Source organism: Buteo buteo, chromosome 25, assembly GCF_964188355.1.
Source record: "Buteo buteo chromosome 25, bButBut1.hap1.1, whole genome shotgun sequence".
In the NCBI taxonomy this organism is placed as follows: Eukaryota; Metazoa; Chordata; class Aves; order Accipitriformes; family Accipitridae; genus Buteo; species Buteo buteo.
In genome coordinates this window covers 2,747,684-2,758,825 of record NC_134195.1, presented here as the reverse complement: position 1 = coordinate 2,758,825, position 11,142 = coordinate 2,747,684, and positions in this window count along the sequence as shown.

Here is an 11,142-nt window from a genome sequence, read left to right as displayed (position 1 = left end):
TCTCAAGGTCACTGAAGGCATTAGGTCCTTAGCCCTCACTAAATGCATCAGAGGGGTTTTTTGCCAGTTTTAGTAATGCTTCCTTAAAGCCCTGGCTTAGCTATAGACACAGACAGACAATCAAAACCAGGCCAGGCACACAGAAAATAAAGAAAAAACAAAGCCCAGGTGGAAAAGGTTTTTCAGCATTACACCTCTGTCGTGACGCAGTTTGAACTTTCAGATTCTTACGCAAATAACCTCTGAAAGTGATTTTTTTAAGGGGACTGGACAAAATGAATGACAGTGTCATTTCACCGGGTGTAGCCCATTCTCCAAAGCATAGATTTCCAGGAGCTTTTGAAAGCCTCAATAAAGGAGGTGTTTAAGGGGAGTCCCGACTCCGAGCTGGAACTGGGGCACCTGAAGGGTCCCAGCTGAAGAAACTGGTCTGAGGTGGGTTTGGTGGTAAGTGGTGGGGTAGAGGTTGGGGCAAGCAGAGAATAAGGCAGACTTCCAGAAGCAGCCATCAGTAAAGTCTTTCAGATTTTTAATGTCCTCTCTTATGAGGCCATAGTAAAAATCTCCCCTAGCACTTTGTATCAGCAGGACACCTCTCAGATGGGCTTAGTAGTAGGGGATTCACAGAAGGATTGGTTTGGGGTGATTTGGGTAGCCAAGCAGGGACCCCAAAAAAACCTGCACGCCGGTGTGGAAGCACCGTCTCCTTCCCACCGTCAAACACGTGCCCATCATCTCCTACAGCAACGCAGCCCTCAACTGAGATGCTTGGGGCTCAGCGGGACAGACCCGGGTCTCCAGAGTCCCAGCTTTGTAAAGAGACCGCCACTTTCTCCAAAAGTTTCATGAAGCGAACGTGATGTCCGTATTTCTGGGGCTTCAGGAGCCGAGAGAGCTCAGAGGACCCAGGGAAGGGCTGAGAGCTCCCTCTCCCCCCAGCTCAGAAAGCCGTGCTGGATGAGCAATGCCTCCATGAAACTATAGCGAAGAACTCCCACTTGCTGATTTCTTTTTTTTTTTTAAGTTGAAAGAGGGCATATAAAGCATAGCTACTCTTAGCAAAAACAGCCCAAGCCCTGAGAAGGTTTAGCCAGTGGAAGAACTCAGGCCAGTACTGTACCATGAGGCATGACGGGTCCACATCAAAGTTGGGAAATGTGTCACTATTTTTCTCCAGACCTCAAAACCAGGAAGAAACTGTTGTCCTGGTAGTGCTGTCTGATTCCACATTGTTCAAACGAAACAAAAAAAAAATAATTAATGAATGCACAGCTCTGGCTCTGAACTGTGAAATAACTGAGTAATTTATCAGCATCTTCTAGACTTCTTTCTCAGACGACCTTTAACGCATTGTACATGATAAAAAAGATAGAGACCACAACCTTAAGTTGTACAATTTGCCTCAGGTTTTCCCCGTTATACTTTTTTGGATGTCAGTGGAGCTGGTAATAGAAGAAAGCACTAAAGAGAATAGAAAAGACCTCATATTAAAATGCAGCTCCCCCTTCGCCCCCATTTTAGCTTTTTCACCTCCACCTGCACCAGCAGATCCCAGCACACCGGGATTATTCAGGATTTCGGTGAAGCATCCCGAGGAGCCGCAGAGGAGATCTCTGGGCTGCTGATAGGAATAACGCTCCACCTAATGGCTGCATTTGTAAAGCAGGGATGAAGGCAAAGTGGAAATAGTGGTAGGAATAGTAGGGAAATTCACCATTTCTTCTCTTATTCCTGTGCCGGTAAGGACTGTACATCACCCAGAAGGAACTCGTCTGTGTGACCAGAGAAACCTTACAAGTAATAACTGGGGATCCTTATGGCTTTTGGGGTGGGGGGCTGCTCTGTAGCACAAGGAAATCTCTGTTGCCTGAGAAATAAGCATAGAGGTATTATCAGCTATGAGGAGAAACAATTTTAACTACTTCACTCACTATGTGGTTTCCAAAATGTGTCATGTCCTCCAAGCTTTATATCTCTCTTTCATTTCTGTGAGCATCTCTTTTTATAGAATGAAGCATTTTTCACTCCTTGATGAGAACTTTCAGCACAGGAGGAAAATCTTGCTGGGTATCCGCTTTCCTGCCAACTAAAAGACTTTTTGTATACTGAATAGCCAAAGCAGCAGCAGGTCAGTATTTTACCTCTTAACGACCTGAAGGACCTGAAACAATTTGGGGAATTGCCAGACACCTCCCGCTATGGTGCTTGGTTTGTCCTTACCGTGCCTTCAGTCACTTGTGTTTCACTGAGCTGCAGGTGCAAGAACAACTTGTAAAATGGTGGGATTTTCACTTGGCAAGCAAATGCTGCAGCAGCCTTTCAATGATGTGTGTCATGCAGCAGCAGAAATATACTGCCAGAGGGAAAATTTCCTGAGATAATAAAGCCATAAAAATCTATAATGCACTGAACTGGTTAGCCTCAAAAAGCCCCCAAATAACTGTTTGGGCCTATGTTTTTGAAAATGGTTAGTGGTTCCAAATATCCAACATGGGACACCTTATCAAAGGATTGATTTTTTGGGGAAGTGCTCAGTACTTGCTGTCTGAAAATCAAGCTTCATTCATAAGATGCCTTATGTTAGGCAACCAAAGCCCCTTTTAAAAAAATTTACCCAGATTTCTGAAATACAGGAGAGTTTCACAGGCACCTACTTGCTCCTGCATCAACAAAAAAAAAGGCTGTGAACAAAAGAATTGGTGAGCAGGGACTGGCCAGCTCGCCACAGCCCTGTGGGTGAATGCAGCCAGTGCAGGTCGCTTTTCCCGCAAGGAATTGCAACCACTTTCTGCGGACAGCACAACTTTTTGGCCTGTGGCCCTTGCAGGGACGTGATAGAGTTTTTATGTGGTTAAGATGCACCTAAAAAGAAGGCGAGTCCTTCCTATCGCTGTGGTCCCCGAGGCTTCTGGAAGGCATGAAAGCAAGAAAACTCTTGGACACTGTAGAGCCAGTCCATCCTTACCAAGAAACAACTGTGTTTAGTCAAGTTACACCATCAGAGTGAAATGCTTGTGTCCATTGGGATTCGTACCGATACAACGGACTACCCAAAGGCAGCTCTGGATTGCTAGCCCCAGTTACTGAGATCTTTCATTCTTCTGAAGAATGGGAACAGTGCGGGCAGCGGTGATCCAAGCGCCCAAATAGGGTCCCACCAAAAGTATCTCAGCTCTAACTGTCTCCAGACTCCAGGAAACTTGTCGCAGAAGAACAGAAATCCCCAAAAGACATCTTCTTTATTAACTCATTTAAATTACACCCATCATGTAACAAGAAAGCCTGTACCATTGTCATATCACACAGATTTCTTAATAAAACTGTTTTCCTTCTTAGATGGGTTACTTATTTGTACCACTGAGTCTTACTTGTGTGTCGAGAAGATGAAAATAATAAAAGTGTACAAAATAACGGTTTTGTAATCATTCTGTCATTATCAAGGAAGGAGCATGAGAAACAAAGACAAACAGCGCCTGTAAATATCTCATCAGTATGCAGACTGTTTTCCTTATGCCCAAGAGAGCTGACACATGCTGAGTTTCATGGGACAGCTGGGAATAGGTAGAAAACATGGAGCATTAATTATGCAAATGTTGTGGCTTTGAAAAGAGCACCACAAGCTGCATTTTCTGCAGCTTGCTCCTCGCTGCCCTGTCCCCACCGGCTCCTCAGACCTGGGCAAAGAGCAAGCTGCGTGCCAGGGAGGTGACTCCAGCCACCGAAATAGGAGCAGCGATGGGCTAAGGACCAGGTTGATGAGACCGACCTCCTCCCACGCTGCCCATGGAGTGAGGGTGGCCGGCCAGGGCTGCATGACCTGACGTGACTGCCTGTCTTGCTTTTGCTTGGTGATGGGAGTGATTAAACGCACACCTGAAACGAACCGGGTGCTGGGGCAAGGCTGGAGGAGGTTTGGTTATCTGTGATTTAAGGTTGGCAGGAGAAGCCAGTAACCTGGTGACCACGTTAGTGCATTAGAGCTGCAGAAATGCCTCAGGCAGCTCCTTCGTATATATAAACTTTAAGGAAAACAGCATTTACTGTTGAGGTTGCTGGATGCTGTCCTCTCCAGAACACGAAACTCAAGCAAAACTGAACCTTTGAATGTGGAAATACAATTACCCACAGAGCAGTCCAGGGTGACCTGCAAGCACTCCAGCCTTGCCTGCTGCTTGTCTGGAGCAGTCGGACAAACCTGGGGCTAGCCTGTGAGCAGCAAACCCTGGGGAGATCCCCGACCCTTGCCCGAGCCTGGCCTTTCTTCTGCTCCCACAGATGCCGCTGAAGGGAAGAGAGGGATCTCGCTGAGATCACCCTGCCCCATCTGAAGAAGTTTTGGAGGAGCCGAGTTCAGTTCTGTTCCTTCTCGTCACGAACTGTCTGTGCAACCGTCGGCGCTTAATCCGTCCACACGCTCCACCTCCGAACCAGAGGACACGCTTCGGAGGCAGCGGGGAGCTCGGGTGCCCGCTGTGGCCAAGGTCCGGCAAGCACCCAGTCTGGACCCACCACCCGGACCAGCACTGGGAAACCAGGACGGAGGCTGCCCGCCCACATTCGCCGTTGTCCCATGCATCGGACTCCTCTTCCAAAATCACCGCCGCTGATCTGCGCCTCCCGTCCGGCTCTTTCCGTGTGAATTCTCCAGGGGACATGTGTAGGTGAGTGGGAGAAGAGCGGTGGAGAGTGGGCAGAGCTGCGGTAGGAGACAACCCACGCGAGCACGCAGGTTATCGGAGCGATCCCGTACACAGGCAACGCTTTTTGAGCTGAATATTTAGTCGAGTTGCAACTCCCCTGTTATTACCCAAAATGATGCTAGCAGTTGCTTGGGGACTTCTGATGTTCCTCTGGCGTTTCTCTTCACGGGCTCGTGCAAACCCTGTTTGAAAAAGGCACAAAGGGTCTGTGTAAAGTGTGTGGGAGCGCAATTCCCAGAGGGACCACTTATGAAGCTGAACGTCACTAAGAATTAGAAGAAACAGACTTGTACGAGTACCACATGGAAGCAAGCACTTAAGCACAAGCTGTCCTAAGAAAATATAATGAAAACACAGGTAAGTCTTGATTTCCACCCCCCCCACACACACAATACAGTAAGTCTTTCTGACATCAAAAGGATCAACCTCTTTCTATGCCTTGCTTCTCCATCCACGTAATGGGAACGAATGACTTTTCCCCTCACCTTGGTGCCTGTCTTTGTATACGTGATATATAAGGTTTTTCGGTCATGGCAGTCTGCACAAGTGTATGTACATGGATGTACCACCTATCTGACTGCAACCAAGAGCTCACCTGAAGTTTCCAGGCAATGTGGAAACTCAGACTGAAGCTTACATTTATTATTTTCTATTAACTTCAGCCCCTCATTTTCAGAATTCACCTGGAAGCAGACAAGCAGCACAAGCGCAACCTCTGCATGCTCCCTTCCAAACAAGCTAAAACTGAGGCTTAGTTTTACATTAAAAAATTGGTTCACTGACTTATTTAAATACCTTTTTACAATAAGTGGCCACTGCTCTCCAATGTACACCACTAGCGCCCAACTCTAGGCAAACAGAAATGCACACTCAGGTCTTTCTTTATGCTTTCTCCTTCAGAAACCTGGGTTTAAATGAAAAATCTGTTGTTTGCAAATCCCAGGGGCTAAACTATGATGAGATAATTATCCACGTCCCAGGGGCTGAAAAACAGTTCAGCTTCACTTCTGAAGGCCGTGAGATCACGACAGCCTCTGTGAAGATCGTTAAAATTCCTCTCGGCGTGCCCTGTGACTGATGAAGGATTGTAAGAGCATATTAAGTCAACCAGCAGCGACAGGACCCCGAAGCTTTGACAAGTTCTCTGGGCAGCAAACTCCGTAGCAGAAGCTCCAGGTGGGACAAGACCACCCCCAAACCTCCGAAAAGAGCCAGAGGAGACCACGGCAGACAGGCTTGGGTCTCGCTCACATTTGGCAGGATCATTGGGGCCGAATGAGCGGTGAATTATGGGCAGGAGGCATAGCAGTAACAAGGCTCTGCTGTTTCTCATTAACGTGCCGCATGATGGTATTTAGGACATGGCTTACAGGGCTGGCAAAGGCAGGGCTGCAGATTTTCTGGTTCCTCCGTGGTGCTTTCAAACCTTTCTGTTGCTGGGGGAGGTAGAATACGTGTGTTTTCCTTTCAGCAGCTTTGAGATAGCTTTTGTGCAAAAGGGGGTGAAACGGAGGCTGCCTCAGTTTCCTCTTGGGTTTTTTTAAGGGCTGAAATATTATAAAAAAATGAAACATTTTCTTTAGGTTTTGACTTTTTACTGTTAATTGGATGCAACTGTGATTCATGAGCACTACAAGACAGCCACTGAAATAAGGTAACTTTTCTCCTTAAAATTTATTTCAAATCAAAAAATGCATTCCAGTAACGTTCCTCCAGCCTGACAAAGAAAGCTTAAACTCCCAGAAACACCGTGGTTTAGCATCTTTTAAAAAATAAAATATATTCTCACGGAAAAAATATGCTTAAGAAACAGTATGTTTCAATCAAAACCATGTTTCACGGGGAAATGGGTGCCCATTTCTAGTAGCGGGGGGGGTGTTAAGGCCCAGGCTGAGAAGCCGAAGTGGGCAGCGTGCTCGCTCCTTGCAGCTGAGAGCAGGCTTGAAGAGACTGCCAGCAAGGGTAGGAGAAGCCTGCTGCAGAACATGAAATCTAATTTTTTTTTACATTTTTTTAAACAATCCACTGGGATAGAATTAAGCTCCAGAGACAGACACTGGGAACTTCTTTGGGATAACACCCAAAGGGCGATTTCCTTTTGCTAACTGGTGCATAAAAGAAGAGGAAAGCAAGGTGTCCCTGAGCTTGTGGGGCTGTTTTGTTCCCTCGTCCTTGTGAGTTGTCTTGCTGGCCTGAAGATGGCGAGTTTGCCATTTGGAGAGGTGGCTGTTGGCTGACAAGATGGGGAAAAGCCCTGCATCCTTAAGGGAAGCTGAAAAACAAATACCGGCTGAAGACGATAGCTAAGAGTTAAATCTTCACCCTCCCTAAGAGCTCTCCCATAATGCTTAATTTTGTGTGCATGACCAGCTGTTTACTAGGCATGAGGATATTGCCCTGAAGATGGTAAGATCAGTACTTTGGCTGATCATTAAACATTATTATTGGCAATGGAAATAGGGAACTTCGCTACCCGCTTCAGCAGGAGCCACAGTCCACAGCACAGAGTCATTAAGACTGCTCTTCCAGGAGGCAAATTAAAGGTGTATGATGACCATTCTATCATTTTCTTGTCACCCCTATGGTCTTCAGTAATACATGGACATGAATTAAGAGATACCCATATTGACTGATTGACTCCAAAGGTCCCACAATAAGGTCCAAGACTAAGACTCAAGCAATGACTTGTAGCATTACTGATCTCTGAGCCGTCATGAGCCAAATTCTCCAAGGAGGTCAGAAGTTTTGAGTCTGGGCCCCACTGGACCATCACATACTTCTGGGAAAATATGTTTTCCATATCTGTTTTTCAAAATCCGTATCTGTGTTTTAAACTCATCTGGACTACTTCACCAATTCACAAAAGCAAAAATATGAATAGTTCACAAAAGTAAAAATATGATGTTGAAAACAGTGCTTTAAATAGACACAAGAATACAAGTTTTTCCCTGACTGCCCACATGGAAACTCCACTAAACTCATCCTGTGACACACACATTTCCTATTGCTGGCTTCCCTCTCTTCCTTTCCACTTTCCTACTTTTCCCGTTACATTTCTGTCCTGTCCAAGGGCTAGAAAATGAGGCTGGAATGTGAATCATGTGTTTCCAAGAAACATAGACAACTTGCTCTGCGGCTCAAATTTTCCATTTATTTTTCAATAAAGATTTCTGAGCCCTCCCGAGAGCCTCATGAGTAGGAATTTCTTTCCTACATGCAGCTGCTCATTAATTCCTGGGAAAACCCCTAAAACAGAGTTTTCAGTAACTTTGCAATCTTCCCATTCTGAAGCTTCACTGTTATTTTGTTAAAGAAAGCACAGCCATTCAAGAAAACATTTTCAATGTGCTATCTTGATCAGCTACACAAATGCACACACATACTGCGTTCTGGCTGCAAATCTCAAATTTGGTGACAATTTGGTGCCCAAATAACTAAAACATTGGCAGGGGCGGGGATGGGTGGGTGGGTTTTTCCACTCCTCCTCTTCTCCAGTGCGGTACCCACTCCTCCCTGGATAGCTTGGGATTTTCCCTCTACCAGGAGGAGCCCTGGGGGGAGGAAGGCAGGGTCCTCTGCATCTTGGAGCCCTGGGCAGCACAAGGGACAGTATTGCTACAAAGCAGGTAGCGGCATCCCCGCCGACACTTCCAGCGTTGCAGAAGGATGCTGTATCTCAGCCATCGGACCATAAATGCACAGCAAAAAATCCAGGCCTGTCGTATTTTGCACCAGGGCTGAACTCTGCCATCGTGTCCGTCTCTACAAGCTGCAAGACCAGATGAGCTGTAGGGCAGCACTGATTCCAGAACTGCTTTCAACACCAGCCTCCCCTTGCTCTGCCACCGCTGCCACTGTCCCCCACTCACCCACAGGGAATGGGGGGAGGTTTGCAAGAGCCTGGACACGTATGTGAGTGTATTTGCCCATGGCTTTTCCCCTGCACACCCAGCACCTGGTGCTGCAGGGCTGCTGCCGTGACTGGAGGTGCTTGGGTGCTGCTGGCGAGCAGCTGCGGAGCACCGAGGAGGGTGGAGGTTTCCTACGGTACCAGGAAAGAAGAAACGCACAGCAAAGGCTGAGTGGTAATAAAGAGGAAAACTTCTTGATTTGCGCTCAGAAGAGCATGTTGCTGGCAAAGAGCAGCGCTCAGTACCTCCTCCCTTCCAGCAACCCAGAGACTCTACTTCATTTCTAGGTCTTAATAGCTTGTCTTTGACCCCACAACATTTTGTGGGCCATGTGGGCAGAGCTAAGGGGAGCAGAGGCAATACCTCACTAGCATATGTCACTAGCTCAGGGGCATTCGCTTTGCATGCACAGCATTTTTTGGCTGAAAAAACCCAGCATTTTTGGCTGACTAAACCTTCTTGCCTCCCTGCAAGGCTCCTTATGCTATTACCTCTGCCTTTCCCAATGCTCAGCTGAGAGTGAAGTAGCTACAGGGTCTCAGAAGTATCGGGGTCGTAAAGCCCCGTTACCACTTGGCACAGAGCGTACCTTTATAGGATGGAAATCATTCGACTGCTGACAAAAATAATCCCAGGGTTTGCTGTCACTTAGATGATGTGGTGGAGTGGGCCTGAGAAGAAGACTGCACCCCTGGCCATCTCTCTCCACTAAAAGCACCGGCTCCCTCCACCCCACACAAGTCCTTTTGGAGGCTCCCCCCCCCCCAAATTTCTGCGAAGTTCTGCCACTTCAGGGCGAAGGGGTTTGACGTTGTGTCTGCAATGGGCTCAGGAGCTGCGCTGAGCACAAACCCAACAGCAAAGCGGCTCTGCCTCGCCGGAGCCCCTGCATTTTGTAGGGTCTGGGTCTTTCCATTTTCCAGGCTTGAAGAGGTCTGGAGGGTGTTTTGCTGAGGTCAACAATCAAATCCTCCACGATTTGCTTCAAGGCCCTTTTGACATTCCCCGGTAGGGTCTGTACAGTGATTTCTTTGGCTGTTTTTCTGCTGCGGGCATAGATCAAAGTGCTCTCTCTGACCCCCCCATCGCTTGCCATTCAACTTGCATTTCCCCCCCCCCCCCAACGGCTAGTCGGAAGCTTTTTTAACGAGGCTGCTTTATCACTTATGAATATTATCATTCCGCACTGCGGGTAGATCTGTGAGTGAACAGCTTGCTAATAGTAAACGGGGATAAGAAAGCCGCCTTTGGCAAAGGCAGAAGGAATATTGCTCTGCGACAGATCCCTTATTCTGGGCCAGCTCAGGATGCCCCTCTGACAGCCGAATGTGGGTTTATATGGCAAATGTGTTTGCGCGTCCCCTGCTAGAGATTATGGGAGTCTTGCTCTCTGCTGTTCTCAGGATTAAGTAATGAGGGAGACAAGATTCTTGGTAGGGATTGCCTTGCTTCCCAAAATGTTAGAAGCACCACAGAATAGCAATAAAAAGAAGGCAATGGGCAATCACAGATACCATCTGTAACACAAAAAAAATCAGAGTTTTGTAGAAAAGCCATTCACTCCATTAAATACTGAGAACTAAAGGCTGTAAAATTACTCTCTGGAGTTAAAAGGTAACTGATCAGAATTCAGGTAATTAATTCACTCCACACTTCAAAGCACAAACTCACCTCCAGGACTGCCTTTGAATATTCCAGTAGGGAATACTCATGGAGAAGCAGTGCTCTGACTGGTGTCTTTCTGCTGCACCTTCTTACCCTCCTCCATCAGATTTAAATGTTAATAGTTGTAAATTCTCACCCATCCTGGGCAGTCAGATCCTATACCCCGTTGAACCGGCCCAGCCTAACGCCCCCTGAGCCACCCTTCCCCTTGCACTCCACACACGCTTGCTCTTGGGTTGGCTTTACATCATTCATTTATCTCAGGCTAATTTTGCCTATGGAAACCTCTCAGGCCCTACTTTGTAAGTCCTTTGTTCCACACAGTTTTATTTTAAAAAGTGGCAACCCAAAGGGAAAGAGAGGTAAAATAAAAGCATAATTCAATTTGATGGAAACAAAAAGAATGAATTACTTAACGCCTACTTGGCAAAAATACGCTTTAGCTAAATCCTGAGAGCTCCACACGATGTCACTTGCTCTAGGAATGTGGTTGTCTCTGCTGGCAGTCATTAGTGTTGTTGGTATGTACAACAGGTCCTCTAAAAACAGCCATGTTCAGATTAGAGCTGCAAAAACCGTGATGCAGTGATTCTCTGTGGCGTCCTGCCTCATCTCTTCTCACACCATCAAAGACGGATTTTGCCTCACCTTCTCCTAAGCTATTGTTAGCCATCTTTAATAGAACAGACCATCAACTCAATTACTGTATTGAAGCACGTACAATCAGGGAGGAGACCCCAGATGCCTTTGGTCAACATAGGTTTTTAGTTTAATTAAAGGTAGGTGCTAAAACAGAAGAGGCAAGATATGCATCTCACATGTCCTTATTATCAACTTTTCAGCATTCACAGCTTTGCTCTTGGCAA